Here is a 13,445-nt window from a genome sequence, read left to right as displayed (position 1 = left end):
TCAGAGAGATTAGCAGTGGGCAGGTTTCCATTGGTTCAGCTACTTTTGCTCCACTTTGCTCACAGCGTGACACCATCAGACCTCCGACTAAACTTTAAGTTGAAAAATGGAAACTTGGGAACTTGCAAAACTTTCAACACCTCTCTCTCCCCAAGTGCAAAGACAAAACAGCAGACCACAGAGACAAGAATGGCAGCAGAGCAAAAGCAAAGAGATGGAAAGCAGGGAAAGTAAACCTTTGATGAGTAAGACTTTTTTTGTTAAGTATCAGGGCTTAACTTTAAAATATTCTGGGTGGAAGTGAATGGGGGATTGACCAAGGGCCCTGATCTTAGCCACACAGTGGGGCACTGGGGTTAATGGTGGATAAGGATTAGAAAAAAAGGGGTTACTTTTCCTGATCTCCAGCCACCCCCACATCCCACTATCCAGTGTTCAGCTTCTCTACCAATCCCAAACCGGCCACACAATAGAGGCTACCAATGGGGAATGGTCCGAGTCCCTTTGATTTTTGCCTTTACCCCATTGGCTGCTTTAAGTGCCCGGGGTAAAGACCCATGGAGGTTTCCCCTGTTTGCCCACTCACAGGGATGACAGTTAGCAGCTCAGAGAAACCATTTGGGGATTGAAAATGGAATGACAAGAGGTCTCTGATCTATGACAAGAAATCAATTTCAGCCTGGAAATGTGAGCAGAGGGCTGTTGAGTCCAAACTGCAGCTTCTTTAAAGAAACCAAAAGATGTGCTTAATTGCTGTAGATTTTTCCTGTTCTCTTTTTTTTTTTTTGTATGTCTACACTGCAAGTGTGGCTTGCAGTGTTGGGGTAATTACACTTTTCTGCAATGATTAGAAGAACTTCTTCTGGCCAGCAGATATGCAGAAAGGATTCATCTTTGAAGATTTAACTGAAGTACTAGACAAATTAAAAACTAATATTTAAATCTCTTTTAGGTGGAAATCTGGACTAAAGAAACCCAGCAGTGCTGGAGAGTTCAGCATCTCACAAATTTGCTAAATAAATCTTCACCTAAAAGCTTCTGCTTCATTCTCACTTATGTCAGGAGTTTAGAATACCTTAAAAAGGGAAGTGGATGTAGCCACAGAAAGTACAAGCACTATGTTTTTGATTCAAAGTGAAACTTTAGAAACATTTTTAGTTCATTTGCTCAGATGTTTTGATGCCTATATGCAATGACAATTAGAAGACTCATTGTAAGAGTGGAATTCATTAGATTTCTTCATCTGGTCATTGATTGGCAGGTCAAATACCTTTTTTATTTTTCAGTCAAAATTAAGTACGCCAACTATTTTTACTTTATAAATATATTTCATGTACTTTCATGAAATAAAATGAAGGTTAAAGAAAGATGCTTTGATGTAATCTCATCCTTTTCACGTGTTTTAAAAACAAAACAAAACTGAATTCTAAACTTCACATGATCAGATCTTAACAAATAATTGTAATTGTTTTACAGTCAGCTGACCAATTGTGTGCAGCAACAGGTGGTGAAGATGATTTTTATGTAATCTTATACTCCATAGAGCCAGAAAAAAGAAAAAAAAATAGATTTATTCTGGCACTTTTTTGAAGCATTTCTGAAAAACATTTTAATATTTTAAATATTTTACTACCACAATCACTAGTTAACTTGTAATAGTTATACATTATATGTGAGTTTGCCTACAGTTGCTTGTAGCTCTAACCTTCAATCTGTTTGAATAATTTTTCATTTACTTAATAGCATTGGGCTTCCTTTGATTTTGCAGTTTTATTCATTTATATGTATTGGGTGTTCATTTCTAGTGCCTGTTATGCTTAACTAGGTGGTGCTTCCATATCATTTCACAAAACAAAAACCTTGACCAAGGAAGTATACTTTACCCACACTTCTTTCCAACAACAAAGACTATTTAACTAAAACTGAATCCCCTCAACAGTTACTGACTGACGTGGCTCATCACAGCAAACACAATACCCATTATCACAACATCACGCATGCAGAAGGTCAAGTAAAATGGTCTTCACTTACCACTTTTCACTTCACACAGTGTGTTTTCTGCTTTCTATGGATGCAGAGTGTGCATATTTCATCCTAGAAGAGAACAAAAGGAAAAGAAGATATCTAAAATATAAAAACTTTTTTCTTTTCTTTTTTTTATTTATTTTTTACAAAAACTACCTTTGGAGTTTGTGCTCTATATCTTTTTTCTTTGCCTAACTGGTAACAGGTCTAAACAAGGACACACTTTATATCTTGGAACAACTTCTAATGAAGAGATCATCAAAACAATAAGTAAAACTGAAATCTCAGCTTGGCCACATTTGCCAGCCGTAGTGCATAACTTCTAAGTGAGAGTAGATTGAAAATCCTTGGGGTGTGAAAACCAAACAGGCACAATGGAAAGGTTGCCCAGTGGAGGGGGAATTCTATCAGCGTGGACAAGATGAAGATTTGTTACATTTGAAGAGGAGGAATGAGAACCCTGTGACCCCCACCACTACAATGCAATCATCCAAACACATAGAAGTAAAATACTCTTAACACACTTTCGAATGATGCACGTTTTGATTTACTGCTATCTAAATACTTACAGATGAAAAGATATACGTAATGCTGCTCTAATCTTTCCACAGGTTAAAGAGTTGACATGAGGGGGATTAGGTTCAAGCACTCACCCTAAGGGAGAAAACTTGCTGTCGTTGACGTTCTTCACAGGCTGGGTTGGGAGTCCGGCGATGTCGGTTCACTAGGATAAGAGAGAACCCGAAAGTACTTATTAGTTAGGCCAAATCTGCTTCACAAAATAGTCCCCCCCCCCCCCCATTTGATACATTTACTGCTATTGCAGGCAAGTGTGGGCTGGATGGTGTGTTGCATAACTATTTTCTGCATGGTGTGTAGGTGAGAGCAATAAATTTTAAATCAACAAAGTGCACCTGGAATCGGCTGAGAAGCTTGAGAGTGCGCCTGTGTGTGTGTGTTTAAGTGCATGCGCTAACAGGCAATGTACAATATACTACCCCCAATACACACACACGCACACGCACACACACACACTATAAAGTTGAAAGGTGCTGTGCCTGCAAGGCTCAAGCTCTCAGCGCAAAGTAAATCACACTGTTAACCTGACACCATTGATTTTCTCATGTACCCCATTCAGCTGCCTGCATCAAAACACACATGCTAGGAACCATTAGGATGAAGGGTTCTGTTGTTTTAATCACACCAGTGCAGGACAAGTGCTCAGTTCAAGATTGCAGCTACTGATGCATCTCATTTACAGTAAAATAATAATAATAGTAATAATAATTACTTTGGAAAATGGCAGTAGCAGAAGGGGCACAAATTTTACACAATGGACTAGATGTTCCACTCTGAAGTGTGCATATTTGTGTGTGTGTGTGTGCGCGCACACGCGCGTGCACATGTGTGCTTTTCCCCTTTTATTCTCCCAGAATTCCAATGACCCCTACAGGCAACCAGCGGCTGCTGAATCCTGAGGAATGTGCTCTCTGAACTGTACAAAAAAGCCCTCAGCTCAAAGGGAACAGCCGAAAAACAAAACATGCCAACTGTGATAATTTTTGTGCTGTTGTGAGTTTCTGGAAAATGTTGCAGAAACTCACAACGATTGCCAAGGAACGTTTACTTAAAAGAGGGCATGAGGTTCACCCTCTAGTTCCTTAAGGTGAGTGGAGGGACAGACATAGATGAAAAACTGAGAACGGTAGTTATATTTTCTATTTCTATTTCTATTTCTATTTTTAGTTGTTCTACACATGTTTTGTTTTAGCTATTTCAGAACTATTCCTTGTCAAAAAATAATTTTATTTTATCATTTTTAAACTTATCACTTCAATTATTGGGTGTTTTTTTAATGTTCAATGCAGGAAGTACATTCTGGCCAGTGCTTATTTGTCTGTGACTGGTCTGGTTCCACAACTCCCAATCGACCACATAGCTTCTCACACTGAGCAAGGAACTGTTGGGGGTTTCCTCCTATTAAATAGAGAGTTGTTTCTTTTCACTGTAACCATATACTTACTCAAAATGAGGGATTGCTGCAAAATTAACTTCTTAACTACTTCTGAATTCTACCCGTTGGTCAAATCTCTTCAAGTTAAATCTGTGTGAACTTGATGGTTAAACTTTCTCTTTAAGCAGTAATGTACAGGATTTACAGTGAAATGATAACTTGATTTAGTTTGATGTGAATAAACACAGCTGTAAAACCAACAGTTTTGGGTGACCGTCAGACGTAAAAATTTAACACCCCCATTTCTAAATTATTTGCTCCCACATACACTTCAACATCTTTAGGCTGTATATGTGTCATATTTTATTCACTAGAAAAGCACCTGGCATCCCATTAGTCTGCATAACCTCCAATTCTTGGATTTCCAAATACCACACGTGTCTCTTTGCCAAATGTAAAACCATTGGTAAATTCTATCAAACTATAAATATGGCAAATGCATTCAAGTATTCATGAAGGCCTAATAATGCTATAGGCTAATATTTACATAAAGCACCCGCACACTAAGTCAAGATAAACTATTTAAGGCCCGGGCCGCAAATACCTCCACACTGCAGAAAAAAGGGAAGCGTCCTGCCATGAAAGACGACATTATGCTAACAAGTCAGATTACTGTACACAATAACTTTATCTTAAAAGTAAATACCATCCTTGGGTTGGGTGTTATGGAAAGTCACTGGCAATATTTCTGTGGGGACCAAACGCTCCTTATCAGCATTAGTCGAGCGATTCAGGCCTGCCCGAAGAAAGATGAGTCTTCAAACTCATTCTATTCATGGTCAGACGTGTAATTACCCTCAGCTCACAGTCTAGACGTAACCGCTTTCACAGTATTTAAGACCCTCCCTATGCAACGCACGGACGCTGGCTCCCACCACAGAGCCCCGTGCGTTAAATCTGCGGGCAGATAAATTAGCGAAGAATGCAATAAAATAGACACAATGAGTGGAACTTTATCCTCCCTGCTGCTAAATGAGATTTCTTTGAAATGCAGATCAGTGGCTCTAGATTAGTGAATTTTAGCTGCTGTCAACATCATAACAAAATACAAATGCGATTGTTCGCCACTGCCTTATCTCCTTGCTTCCATCTGCTGGCTGGTTATTTACTCCCCCCTGATTTACTATGCAGATCTAAATAAGTCGCATCAAAAGGAGGGCTTACTGCACAATGCCTTCTTAAGCTTCGACATCAAGGTATTTGAAAAACCGGTAGTCACATGAAAAGGCTGCCCATCAAAGGCACATCTCTAATGAACTCTCCCGTATCAGAGGGGGCTTGCGGGGCCCTGGCTTTAATACCATCTGTGTGGTGAGAGAGAGGCAAACCTGAGAGCCAGACCCACCAAGCCGAGGTGGAGAAAGACAGGAGAAAGAGGAAGGCCTGAGTTATCAGATGAGATTAGCTCAGTGGCGAAGGTAGTTATAGGTTTTTCCATCCGTTCATCAAACTTTTAAGTGTCGGCTGAGGGAGGCACTTCAAAAAAAAAAAAAAAAAAAAAAGAAAAACACAGCAGTGGTACAAGATTAGAGCAATTTGAAATGGAGAAAGATGGGCCACATTTTTTTCTCAAAAACTGAAACGAATTAATCCAGACAAGGCAAAGATTCTTTAAAATGAAAGAATATCAAACAGTGTCAATAACTACATGTTACCATTGGTGGATTACTCATGATCAGAGGGAGAGGATGAGAAGAAGAAACATACTCTACTATCAGAGAGCTTTGGCCATCTCCACAGAGCTTTTGCTTTATGCTCGTGCAAAAACCTTTAATTTCATGGTGTATTTGTTGCATTCAGCACACAGGACGGATTACAACCGACAATCTCCAGACTTGCACGGAGAAAAATAAACTGCGTGAAGGGATCATGATTTGTAACCCTGCCGCCACCGCCGCTGCCACCACCACCGACCTGCTTATTATCCCTGTGTCTGGATGAAGGGGAAGACCCCCACTGACGAGCCCCCGGTTTACCAGTGAACAATTAGCCCCGGAGCAGAAGCGGGCCTGGCGCTGGCACATGTGGTTAAGTCGCGAGCATTGCGGGAGAGCGCCAGATGATGAAGGGATGAGGATGGGAGGAGGGAAAGGAGGAGAAAACGTTGCATGGGTGGAGAAGAATGGAACAGGCGCGTGGCAGGCACGTGCTTGCCAGTTTTGACTTCGAAATGTGTCCTTCCTCCACAGCATCTGCTGTGCGAAAATATTCATACCTCTTTTACTTTTCCACGTCAGTTCACAACAACCGACTCTTCTGTATTTTAATCATGACTGACCAAAATAAAGGTTGTGCATATTTGTGAAGTAGAAGCAAAGTGAGAAACTTTTTTGGAATCATTATGTTTGGGAGACCCTGGAGACGTGCAAACCTTACAAAAAGTCACACACATCTAGACACAAAGTATTTGTAAACTATTTTGAAAAATCATGCCATTTTCCTTCCACTTTGCAATAACGCTTTACTTCCTGGCCCTGTTTCAATTATTTTTGCTGCTTCTACAAATTTTCTCTTGGGGTTGTTTTTTTTTTTTTTATTTGTTTAGCTTAATTTATCTTCCAGACATTATCATGTGATAATGTCTCTGCAGAAGATGATGCTGCTTCTACCAGGTTTCACTGTGCCAATGGGTCATTTAAAACAATATTGTTTTTTTCACAGCAGACAAAGACACATATTGTTAGAGAGAGTGACCTCTAAGGCTTGCTGCTAATTATCTTTTTGGGTCTTTTTTTTTTAGAACCCATTCAAACTGAACTGGTGATGTGAAGGCACCTGGTGGCTGAGTTCCAACTACTCCGCGCTCCCCTAACCCTGCCCCAAGCATCTTTGTTGCTGCGTGGCATGCCAGTTGGGCTCAGTGCCAGTCGCATTTGCAACCACAAGGGACCCTCGTCTTTTTGCCTTGCCTAATGAAATGACAAAACAACAGATTTGCATATGCAGAAACAGGTGTTGTAACAGGTTTGATTCCTCTTGACCCAAGTCGTGTTAAAGAGAGCAAGAGCATAAAAAAAAGAAAAAAAAATTGAAAAGAAAAAAAAAAGTTTATGACCAACAGCTGCCTGGGGGTATTTAGGCTCTGATGGGCACTCAAGTCTGCACCATCTGCCCTACTGTTTGCCAGAAGTGACGATCTAAATTAAAACCCACTCATCAAATATCATAAAAAATAAGCCATTGTTTTGCTAGCTCCATATGTTTTGACTATTTCATTTCATTCTCAAGAGTTGCACTGGAAGCTGAACTTCACGGCCTATGACTGTGATTCAAGGAAAATCCAGGAAGGCACACAGAAGGCTGTAATTACCCGCCCACCGATCTGCTGCCTTCTGACCAAAGCCATGCGTCATCCTACACATTAGCCAAGTCTGTCCGACCCACATTGCAAAGTGGTGGAAACAACTGCCATTGTTTAGAATAAGATTAAGGACTGAAAGGATGTGCGGTGTTCAGATGATGAGAGGAGATGCGTGCCAGTGTGGCAGTGACAGAATCCAAAAAAGTTAAAAAGACGCATTTGTACAAATGTCAAATGTCTCTCCTCTACATTTGACCATATTAAGTCCTGACACAAATGGGGCATGACTTGCAGCATTCATGTAGCTAGTGTACAACAACCTTTCCCTGACCATGGTCCTCTACGCCACTGCCCCCACTACTAAGCTCCCACCCATTTGCATTATGCCTCCTGTTTTTGTTTAGATGGGTGAGACAGAAGGAGCAAACCCGAGACAGTCGTGACCCTGCGCGAGTGTTGTAACTTGGTCTAAAGCTATGCCAGCAGAAGGCAGCACCATATGCCCTCAGCCTCGAGCTGGATGCTCTTTCTGCAGCCTAATGTGCCTGTCAAAAACTGTTATTGTCATTATCCCTCCACCCCCCACCCATGTTTTTTTCTTTCACCCACAACATGTTCAAAGTAAACAGATCTTTTTCTCCTTTTCTGAGTCTTTATGGTGTGACCTTTTCCTTTATATATATATCTTGATAAAACTCAGCAATACAAAACAGTATGTTTTTATTGTTAAAGCAGCTATGCTAGTTCTCAATTATGGGGAATTAATCTCTATACAAGTAAATAATTCAGGCTTTTTCTGGCTTTAATTTGATTTGATGATGGCGCATAACAGTTCTCACTTATCTTACATTCAAACAATGTCTTGACAACAGTCCGTGCATTCAAACAAGGGCTGAGGTAGCTACTGCTCTTGGCTATAGTGATGCCTCACATGATGTCTGACTGTTTACGAGTGACAAGGCTGATGGCTGAATGTGGTCTGAGCAACATCGACCTTGCCTCTTACCACAAGTGACCCTCTGTGTCTTTTAGTCAGGGCTAGACCCCAAAACTGACATTTTTCACACTGTAAAAACAGTGATGCCTCAAACACTGCACTGACCTGCAAGTAAACAAGCAATTTTTGAAGTAAAAGAGAACCAAATACAACCTTTGGTCTGTGGCCAGTAGTATTTGTTTTAATGTGGATGTTACGGCTCTCTGTCCAGGGCGCCAGTTTGTTTAGGGGCGCCACAAGAAATATAAAACTGTAAGAATATTTTTTTTTTTTTTTTTGCATTGTAAGTAATTCACTGCATCTGGCTAATGTCTCTAAAGTTGATAACTGACTTAAGATTTATATTCAGTTATGGACTGCATTTGATTACCTATAGTACAAAAATTTTAATTTGGCATAGCTGTGCTTTACCAAATTAAGGTAAAGCATGTATAATCATATTTTAATAAATTAGTGTACACCTTCCGGTAAGGCTCATTTTTCAGATTAAAAGTATTCTTTGAAAATCACCTTTAAGCAGGCATTTTGACATGCTTTTTGTTAAGCCAACAATTCTCTATTAAAAATTGTCAACGTGTTTACATTGGCTCAAAAACATCAGACTGTGTCTGTGTGTAATTAACTTATATAATGTTTTCATATCTATGTATACATGTAAAGATGCGTAAGGAACCGCTGCAAGGACAGGGGTAGTACAGTGAAGAGGGCACAAAGGACTGCTGCATGAAAACCTTGAAACATTTTACATGCATTTAAAAATCACTGTTTACACAACCTTCGAATCTGTTTTCCTTCAACTTTTTTTGAATATCCCTTTTCCATTTCATGTTGGCCATTTGTTCCATTTGTTTCTGGCTCCGAGAAACCCAAAGCTGACAAACCAAACATGACATCTGACATAAATGAAAACAAAGGGAAAAATGGAAATTCTACACTAGATTATAAACTGCAAGCGAGTAGGTTCCAACAATCTCCTCTATAATCCACATCTCCTGACCCCACCCTGTACAGCTTTCTCCAGCCAAGGAGTCACATCGGTTCTTGTCGACTCACAGTCAGTCTGGTCGGGCTTTAAGAAGTGACCCAGAGCGTAACTAAAAAAGTCTGAGCCGTCTCCAGACTCTTAGTAACTGGGGCACACAAAACATCATTACCGTGATGTGGATAATTACAGCGCAAAAAGGGGTGGCCTCTTAAGCATGTAATGCACTCTTTTATCTTAAGAAGTCAATCTCTCTCAGCCTGACAGCTTGCAGCGTATGATCCTGGTAAACAAATGCTTTTGTGCGGCACAAAAGTGCCATTAAAGGCCAAAACTGTCAACACAGATTCCATCCTTACTTACAGAGAAAAGAGAATCAAAGTGCGAGAGTGGGGAAGGCGGAAAAAAAAAAAAAAAAAGCGGGTTTGATCACTTCAGGTTGTTTTAACTTGCATAGAGGTTGTCATGGAAACATTTCTATGAGGTTAACAGAGATAAAACCTGAACAGGTGCCATTTAAAAGCCTTAACGTTCTGTAACAGAGCAAAGTTAGCCATCCATGAGTAGTTTTAGTAGATTTGGGCTCTGGGATGTGTTTAGGGAAAGTGATGCTGGTGTACCGCTCTCTTAATAGTATTAACCACTTTCCCTGAAATGTAACAACACCTCAAGGGGTTTAGCGAGCAGGCTGTGTAATTACAGAAGGAGTTGGGGGTTGGGAGGGATGGGAGATGGTGAAACTCAAAAGCGAAGAAACAGTCCGAAAACAGTTTGTAATCTGCTTTCCAGTGATGATCTAAAATAATTTTATATCCAAATCATTCAGCAACTGCCACCGTAAAGGGTTTCTGTATTCACCAGGAACGGCGTGCAAAGTTTTTAATTGATGAACAAATAAAAAGCTCCCTCCGCTTCGCCTCAGACAGAAGCAATCATTTCCATATTTAAGACGCAATCCTTGCAAACAGCCAGCGTTCATCGAGCTGAAAGCAGCCCGAATCTTAATTTTGATAAATGATTGAAACATATGACAGGGTATACACATTAATCCTGTGGAGGACATTCATTTTCCTATTACCATAATGTAGAGCACGACCACCCGATGATGAATGCAGCAATCAAAAAATGGGACGCGGCGAGAGAGAAAGGAGAGCCGGGGTAATAAGTGCGCTGCTCCCAACATTGGTCACTCTCCATCTCTCCTATTGCCTTCAGGGGGGGAAAAAAACACAGTGCCTCCTAGTGACCTCGCTTACTACCATGCATGCCAACAACAGGTAAACAAGAGAGCAGGGCCAGCTTTAATTATGTCCTAAGAAATCATAAGAGGGGGGCACTTGAATAAAGGGGCCGATTGTACACGGTCGCCGACATATTTCATGAGGGGCATTTATTGCCGCTTTGGCCTTTGAAGAGTGAGAGCTGCTGAGTGAAACAGTGTGTGTGGGGCTGGGGGGGCTTAGGAGGGATTTGCCCACACCTGCATAACTGGGGAAGGGGAACACCTGTGCACCCTGCAGCCTGAACAAGAAGGGTGGCTAAAGCTAAATCCGAGGGCTGAAAGCTGATCAGAAGACAGGCCTGAAGAGCGTGTTAGAATTTTCTGAAAACAAAAAAGGGCTGTTTCCTTTTTTTTTTCTCCCCCCCCCCCCCCCCCCCAACCCCCTGTAATTAGAAGAGCGGTGACGAGACACTTAAGAGTATGAGGAGAAATTTAGCATTGAGCTGTGATTGCAGGATCTTCATGATAAGACTTAATATTCTATCCCTTTTTGACTTGGAGTGGAATATTGAAAAATGGAGCATGCATCAACGGTAAGGTGATCACACTGCTGATAATATCTATCGATAAGGCTTTCGCCAGTCCTATATGAAATCTAAATTTTAGCAAATAATTTTGAATGTGTGTGTACTTTAAAAAGAACAACGAAGGCAATTCAACAGAGAAAAGCACGTACAGCTCTCAGAAACTACTGTAAAATTATCAGCTTCTCTGGTTTTGCTACTTACTGGTAGGCGTTGTGAAAACAATTTTTTTGTTTGTTTGTTTTATTCTATGAGCAACTGACAACATTTCCCCAAAACTGCAAGCATAAGTAATGTCAGTGAATTATGCAAAATAACAAGCGACCAAAACAAGTAAAAAGATTTGATTTTCAAACCCTAAATGACACAAAAACAACTTCATACTCATTTTTAAACACAAAAGAGTGATTTTAACCTGTAAATAGTTCAGACAGAGATTTTTTTTATGCATTCCCAATCACAAATGTCATATTTCTCTGTTTTTCCCATTGCAGTTGAGTTCAGGTAATCACCTAATCAGTACCTCATTAAGAACAACAGGGGTTTGCTTTTGTGATGGAATTCAACAGACACGAGAATGGATTGGTTTACGGTGGTCTCTCTTTACCCCCCCAATGAAGCATGCATAATGAAATGGGCTTAAAATTAAATATTATTATGAATTGAAGGCTACTGAAGCACTTTTAAAAATATATATATATATTGTAAATGCAAAATTTGACTTGCTTATACCAAGTTGTGACCTCTTTAAAATTGGAAAAGAGAAAGTTATCCAATCCAATACGTCAAAGCAAACATTAAAAGCTGTAAATGATCATGTGGGCTTATTAAGAAGCAACTATATACAAAAAGCGGTGATGTGCTCCTATATTATATGTTTTAAGTAGCGTAGTTTATAACCTGATACCCATCGGTAATGTAATGTGCAGGTGTGAAACTGTAAGTTGTGTTTATTTGGGTTTTTACCGCATATTAACTGAGCTTAGTAGGAAACAGCCGGTCACTAATTAAAAAGCGCATAAAGTCCACGCGGAACTTGTAAACAACAAGCTAGTGTCTCAAAGCAGGTATTAACAACACGGTGCAAACTTTTACAAGCGCGGTAGTCTACTTCCTAACATTAGAAGTCAAAGAATAAGCTCCTTGGGCAGGAAGAAAAAAAAAAACTTACCACATAAAAAAAACAGGAATATTTCCCTGTCGGTAAAAGTCAAAGGGACACACCAGGTGAGAAGTCGTCGTCCTCCTTCTCTCTAGACTCGCGGCGATGTTCGCACGTGACTGTCCGAGTTCAGCATAACGCGGAGGGTAAAAAGCAAACAACAGGACAAGAAGCGGTGGTGTAAATAACCAGCAAAAAAAAAAAAAAAAAAAAAAAAAAAAAGGAGAAAAAAAAGAAGAAGAAGAAAAAAAAGCTCAGTATTCCTCTGCTGGGCACCGCTGTCGGGAGACACACACACACTCTCCTCTCCTCCTGCTGTCTCTCGTCAACGCTGCTGTTATTACTAATGCAACAGAGAGGAAAAAGCAGTACACTGAGTCCTGTTTGAATGACGCGCAATGCGAGGAAGAAGCGCCTTGTTTTTTTTTTTTTTTTTTTTTTTTTAAACCCCCCCACGTTACGATTCAAACACACATCAAGCTGTATCTCAAGCAAGCAAGCACGTATATTTGGGGCTAGAAACCCCCCCGGGGAGGGTGGAAGGCACTTGCTTGTGCCACGGAGGTGTGTGTTATTATTTTTTGGGGCGTAAGCTTCTACGACCCCCCCTGTGTGACGTCAGTATATCTACTGTGTAAATAAAAACTAATTTTTGGAAACTTTGTTGCCGCTATATTGGCAAGAGCGTGACGTGTGAGACGTCCTCTGCGAAACGTGCAGAGAGCGTTAGCTACAATGTAACTCTAACTGCACGGGACCAAGTCGGTAAACTTCAAACAGCCAGTACCTACAAGATGTCTTCACGTGCTGAAATTTGACGTTATTTGGAGACTGCGAAAAGCCAATATGTATTCAAGAACTGTTCCAGTAATATTTCCACTTTCGGGGGCTCATTTCCACCATAATGCATGTAAATTAGTTTTATACAATTTTCCTGTCGCATTTTGTCAAATTAATAAAGAAGGCACGCACACATTAAATGACGGATATAATTGCACGTGTCTTTTTGTGGATGTGATACTCATAATTTAAAAATAAGAAATGAGAAGAAAAAAAATAAATCAACTTTAAAGCACTGTGCGTTTTGGAAACCGTAATAATAATAATAATAATAATAATAATAATAATAATAATAATAATAATAATAAAAACCTTAGA

The 13,445-nt window shown here is 40.2% G+C and overlaps 1 protein-coding gene across 2 annotated transcripts in view; it reads right to left on the bottom strand.

Moving 5' to 3' along the window:
- foxp2 (forkhead box P2) overlaps positions 1-13,445 on the bottom strand; it is a 114,487-nt gene extending 101,042 nt beyond the window's left edge. For both annotated transcript variants that reach the window (XM_014985192.2, XM_014985198.2), the window contains exons 1-3: positions 12,297-13,445; positions 2,679-2,749; positions 2,032-2,094 (exon numbers count right to left, since the gene is read on the bottom strand). The gene's annotated coding sequence lies outside the window, so the exon portion shown is untranslated. The remainder of the gene's footprint in view (positions 1-2,031; positions 2,095-2,678; positions 2,750-12,296) is intronic.

This window comes from Poecilia mexicana, unplaced genomic scaffold, assembly GCF_051168715.1.
Source record: "Poecilia mexicana isolate PSO_F unplaced genomic scaffold, ASM5116871v1 scaffold_23, whole genome shotgun sequence".
Classification (NCBI taxonomy): domain Eukaryota; kingdom Metazoa; phylum Chordata; class Actinopteri; order Cyprinodontiformes; family Poeciliidae; genus Poecilia; species Poecilia mexicana.
The sequence above is the reverse complement of the archived record's forward strand: the minus strand, read 5'-3'. Positions and strand labels throughout refer to the sequence as shown.